General features: G+C 38.2%; 1 pseudogene; it reads right to left on the minus strand.

Moving 5' to 3' along the window:
* Nucleotides 1-219: 219 nt before the first annotated feature.
* Nucleotides 220-2245, minus strand: LOC116249173 (25.3 kDa vesicle transport protein-like; annotated as a pseudogene).
* Nucleotides 2246-6000: the final 3755 nt, after the last annotated feature.

The raw sequence follows: 6000 nt of genomic DNA on the forward strand, positions 1-6000 counted from the left end.
TTCATCAGTTGCTCTCTCAAGCATTAGGAAGTTAACTGGAAGACAATACTGATTTTGTACATAACAGCTGAAGCCGAACAATAGGTGAAGCAGATAAAGAATGAACACAAAGGAACTCAAACACAAAACTGAAACATTCATTTCAATTTTGATTTGATGAACCAAGTGTCCAAGATGACTGGAGGATGTGCTCTTTCCTTCTTCATGGCAGACTACATGATAGTAATAAAGCTTTTAATGAAATCCAGATTTCTGGAAGACAATCTTTTTATTACATATACTACAGCTAAATCATAGGTGAGGCAGATTAAGAAAATGAATCAGGAACTTATCCACGGAACTTAAACATTCAGCTTAATCCTGCAACATAATGAACCAAGTAGCCTATTCATAAATTGAACTACCACTTATTTGCTGGATCACATGAAAGTGACAAAGCTTAATTGAAGTCCAATTCAATGGTACAGAAAGCCGCTAAGCTTAGAATATCAGTCTAGTTATAAAATTAGATATGCAATTGTTTTCAGGCTTTTCCTTTCTATGGTGTGTCTATAAAACCGTACCTGACACCAACTGCTCGTAAGAAAATTATAAGCCAGCAGAGATGTATTAGTGGTCTGGTGAATCATACTTTGTCTTTCCACAAAAGCAGAGTTGTCTTCACTCGTGCAGGAATGCAAAATCAGATTTTAATTTTCTAACCTTTCTTGTGGGTTTGGTGAAGGATCTTTAAACATTCTTAGCATTGGTTCTAGATAGCATATTTAGGGTTGTATGGGTCCCAGAATCCAATTGGAATGCTGACAAATCAGGGGTACCCAGAAGCCCATCAATTATGCGTAAACCACAAAACTTATATCTTGTGGCTTTCGAAAGATAATGTCATATTACAGTAATTTCAGACAGTAGAAAGAAAAGCATAAATCATCCACTAAACCATATGACTGAAGAAGGCAAACTGAAAGAACAGCAACCTCAGGAAGATGATTCTAGAATTTTGGTATTTCATTATATATAGACAAAAATCATAATGCCTGACCTGTTGATTCGAGACTTTCGCTTTCCTAGCATACATGCGGGATTCAATTGTCAACAGGCTTGACAATTGACTGACCTCTGCAAGCCCAGAAAATGGTGATATGGTAAACCATGAGAACCATGTGACAGAGAGGAGACAAAGAGATGAGAGAAACAGGAATCTAGAGCTCTGACTAGCATGAAAATAGCCCTAAAGAAGAAGGCAACATTGTGTCAACCACATCCAACAAGTACTTGTATGGAACTGGAAATGAACTAAAAAAATTGGAAGTCTGGGAGCCATTTTAGCCTGTATATCACATGTAAATTTCAAAGAGAAGAGAAACAGCATACAGTCCAACTTCTCTTCCGCACCAAGGACTTCTTGAATATTGTGGGTCATTATTTGGTGGACTTCATACAGGTCATCGTTCAACTTCGCCAGATTGTGCTGGGTACGTGTGTCAAGGTGTAGTTTCCAAGTCTTCTGAAAGAATGCATCTTGGACACAAAAGAAAATAATTATCAGCCAACACAGTTCAAAAAGAATTGAAACCAAACTTTCAGAGACCCCTGCAGACGTCAAATGCAGGAAACAAACCAAATCTGGCGAAAGCATATGGTTTGGCAACCATTTCAATCTGGCTTCCATTGACCCTCAAACTCATTTTTGAGATCTACAACGTACTGAAAAGCAAGCTTGTTTGGATATCAACAATCGCACACTGTTAGGTAGCATACTCAACCTTCAATTATATAGCTGTAAGTCTGTAACAATGAGTTAAGCTGGACAAATCATACTGATAACCAAATTAGTTCTCATCAGATGATTTTCATATTTGCCAGAAGTGAAAATTTTACATATGGATCAACACTAGTACCATGATATGTAAACTCCAATCATTTCAACATGTGCAGCATCATCCTAACCAGAATCAATAAATAAAATAATATGGGCACCTCATACAACCACACACAAGGAAGCCATTGGTCAGATAAACAGCATGTACAATATACATGGACTGATGGACGAGAAAAAAGGGATACTGGAATATATAGGGTCCAGTCTCAACTGACATCCGTGAAGGATCATGTTGGCTATTTTACAGATTCTTGAACAGACTTCGCCTGAAAATTCAACGTCATTCAGATCACACCCATCGTCCACCCCACTAGCAATTGGCAGGCCATCAGTAACCCATGCTATCATTGTCAACTTCACCAATTTGATTTACAGGCTTTGACACAGCAAGACTTGATATGGCTGAACACATCCAGAACTAATAAACAGGTCGCTCCAAACGTTGCACCAAGTGGTGAACCACATGTAAGCAGCTAAGTTGTCAAAATCCAATATCTGACACAAGTCACTTAGGGCCTTAAAAAAAAACTAGTCAGGATCGGTCCAGGGCTCCCGATAATTGTTTGATTTGGTCCAATCTAGTCAACTAAAAGTCTAAAACAAAACAAAAATAACATACGAAGATATAGATATTAAGCTCACACACACACAGATAGACACCACACATGCAAATTACAACCTAACAATTACGATTTGGGACAACTCAAACAACTCTCTATCACTCATGAATTCTTACTGTTGAACATTTAATGAGAGAGATAGGAAATTGCCTGAGTTGTCTCATGAATTTAGTTACGACACACACCCATGTGCATGGACACACACCAAAAATGTTCTGAGGAGAAGGAATTTATACTTTCAAAAATCTTGACAAAATGGAAAGAAGAAAATGTAGGTCAGACCCAAGAAACCTACTAGTTTGCATACTAACTAGTCGATGTAGTCGGTGAAATAGTCCAGGGTTTAAGGCCCTACTGACCGCATGACCACAGACTAGTCAGATGACTACCAATTAGGCAACTAATCAACTAGTTGGCTCACTAGTTGCCTAGGTAAGCGCAACTATTCACTTTCACATTTTCATGTACAGAACCGTGTAACTTTATAGAAACTCACAATAACAAGGCAGCCAGAGGAAGCACTATTTTGTTGGCACAAATGATTACAAGTAAAACCAACATGAGTTAAGGTGCAACAAGAACAACAAGGGCACCACTACGTGGGGTAGTTATCTCTCTAATGATACTTTATCTCTAGACATGGATTATTTCCCAAGCATTTGCTTTTCCCTGAACATGTTTACTTCGTTTGATGCTGGATGAGTTTGATGAAGTCTTGAAAGAATGTTTATTTCCAATAGCAGGTGAATTGGATCTCACCATGCAATTCCAATGACCTGTAGGTTGTGAAAGGAAATATTCAATTCAAAAAGTAGAACTGCTGTTAAGGTTGGACCATCATAAAGCAATTTGACACTTCTAAATTCCGTCAGTCTTTAAGAATAGAAGCAATAAGAAAGTGCACTTCTACCAGAAACAATAATACTTGAGAAAATGAAGAATGTGCGAACTCAAACCAATGATCAGTCACCTGAGAATTACAAGTTCTCTTTTCTATTCTCTTGACGAATAGCCAGCTCGTATAAAAACTCCCACCACACAACGTAATTTCTCATTCACAACATTCTTAGCCGCCATCCAAGGAGCACCAAGTCTCGGGCGGAGACAGGCCAAGAATGCGAGCTATCGCATTTCAAATGAATGACCACTTCTCGAAAAAAGCTTGTTATTCGAAAAATTTAACCCCATAAAGAACTTCGCCCGAGTTAAAGAGAGGATTCCAATTTCCAAACAAAGAAACTCAAACCTTGCAAATGTGTTGTATCTTTTGACCGATACACTAGCATCTAAAACCGATAATTCAGTGATAACACAAAATTAGTGTATCCGGATAACGTGACGGAACGCACGAGTAGGGTACCCAGATCAAAGACTCCAACCATCAAAACAAATAGCGATGCACGAAAGAAAAATTAACTCCACTATAACGGTTCGGTCTATCTATAGCCGGTGAATAATGAACAAGCCATTCCTAATACACAACAATTTCATTTATGAAGATTGATTCTCATCTCATTTTTCTCCTCACGTAGATTTCAAACAATGGAGGGCTTTGAAAATGAGGATACTCATACATTTGTAATCTTCGCAGGAACAGAACAGAGAAGAGAGAGAGATACCTTCTTGAAGGTCTGGAAAGCAAGACGAAGAAGAGAGAGCGAGAGAGAGATATATATATATATATATATACCTTCTTGAAGGTCTGGAAAGCAAGACGAAGAAGAGAGAGCGAGAGAGATATATATATATATATACCTTCTTGAAGGTATGGAAAGCAAGACGAAGAATGGCCTCTGGAGCCCCAAAATCCCGAAACGGTTGTGAAACCCTACAGCATGGAGACCAGAGCATTCACGAAATTCCTGCGCCCAGAATGTCTGTGCCTTCAGGAAACCATGAGAAACGCAATCCAAAGAGGGAGGGGGAGGGAGAGAGAGAGACTCTGAGTTCACATCCGCTCGAACCATCTTCCCCCTTCAAGAAGGCTAGTCTCTTCGAAGGAGCGTTTGGATGCTCTAGGAAAAGATTTCGCGGGAAAGCAAGTACTCGCCATCAGCGCTGCTGTTTTGCTCAGTTTGATTGAAGAAAGAAAGATTACATCAAGCAGTTAATGCCAGTATGAACGTTGACCTTGCCATCGTTTTAGGAGCTTTGTTCACAAATCCGATACCGAGGAAAATCTTTGACGAGTGAAAATCTCACGGTTTTCTTGAACTTCTTCTCTTCTTTGATTTTCTTTTATGGAAACTTATATTAGCAAATAATGTATATTTACTAACAAATAAAAAATGACATGAAAATATAAGTTGGTAAGCAAATATTAATATTGCATCAGCGTGGCATTCGAAAAAGCAGCGTGAAGCCGGAACCACGTCAAAATTGAAGAAGCTAAGTTTCCAAAAGAAATATGAATTTCTTGGCAATGCACAAAGACAAGTTTGATGAAGTCAATCCACTAATTCCTTGGCGATTGTGTGAAATTTGTGTATACGTTCAGAATGATGCCCAATTTTTGATATGTTCTGGTTTATCAATGTAGATATCACAGCCATCATTTGTTAGGCAGGGGCATGCATATTGTGCAGATATCTTGAAAGTTGTCTTATAATATGTTCTTAGATCTGAAACAGGCCGCTAAATGCAGCAAGCTGATGGACAAACAAATAGACAAATAATGGACAAACAAATAGACAAATAATGCAACCAAATGAAGCAGGAGGGTAGGCAGACACCATAGGATTCGATCCTCGATCTAGATGTTCTTCAAGTAGAATGTTAACACTTTCTCCTCTTGCTTACTAGAGAAGTCCTTTTTTCCTTATCATTCAGTCATATTGAGTTTGGTGAATTATGTGGCTTTCAGTTTCTGAAATTCTCGTTACCTCATGAACTAATCAGCAGATTTCTAGTTGATTTTTTTGACAAGCTTGAACTGGGTGTCTGTTGACCAGTTGAAAACCTTTCATGAACAATTCAACAATATCTTCTCATGAAATGGTCAAGAACAGAGTTCTTTCACTTTTTCTGATTCCACATGCACACAAATTTCTCCATTGCATAAAAGTTGTTTTCCAATCACTTTGAAAATATAAAAAATTGGTCTGCAATGTGTAATCTGCTTGAGATTCGTAGAAGTATTTTGCTCTGGGATTAACAATTAAGTTGCGATCGCAATTTACATGCTCTTTATTAATTTCTGTCCCCCAACAGGAACCTGAATTCCTGCCATTTCTAGGACGAAATTTTCCTGTCAGTGAGATAAGATATCATGGACCAATCAAATCAGCTTGATCCATTCATGGAGGTGATCACTTTCAAGTACTAACATCTCTTATGATGCATATTTGCCTAATATCTGTAAACTCAGTAAAAAAAACGAGTTCTACTCCATCCTTTGGTCATTGGTTAGTTTTTGTCAGGATTGATCTTCTGAATTTTTATAGGATGATACTATTATGTACATCGACTTCATTATGATGAGAAGTCAGTCTGGTGCTCCAA

The sequence above is a fragment of the Nymphaea colorata genome, chromosome 2, assembly GCF_008831285.2.
Source record: "Nymphaea colorata isolate Beijing-Zhang1983 chromosome 2, ASM883128v2, whole genome shotgun sequence".
Taxonomy (NCBI): domain Eukaryota; kingdom Viridiplantae; phylum Streptophyta; class Magnoliopsida; order Nymphaeales; family Nymphaeaceae; genus Nymphaea; species Nymphaea colorata.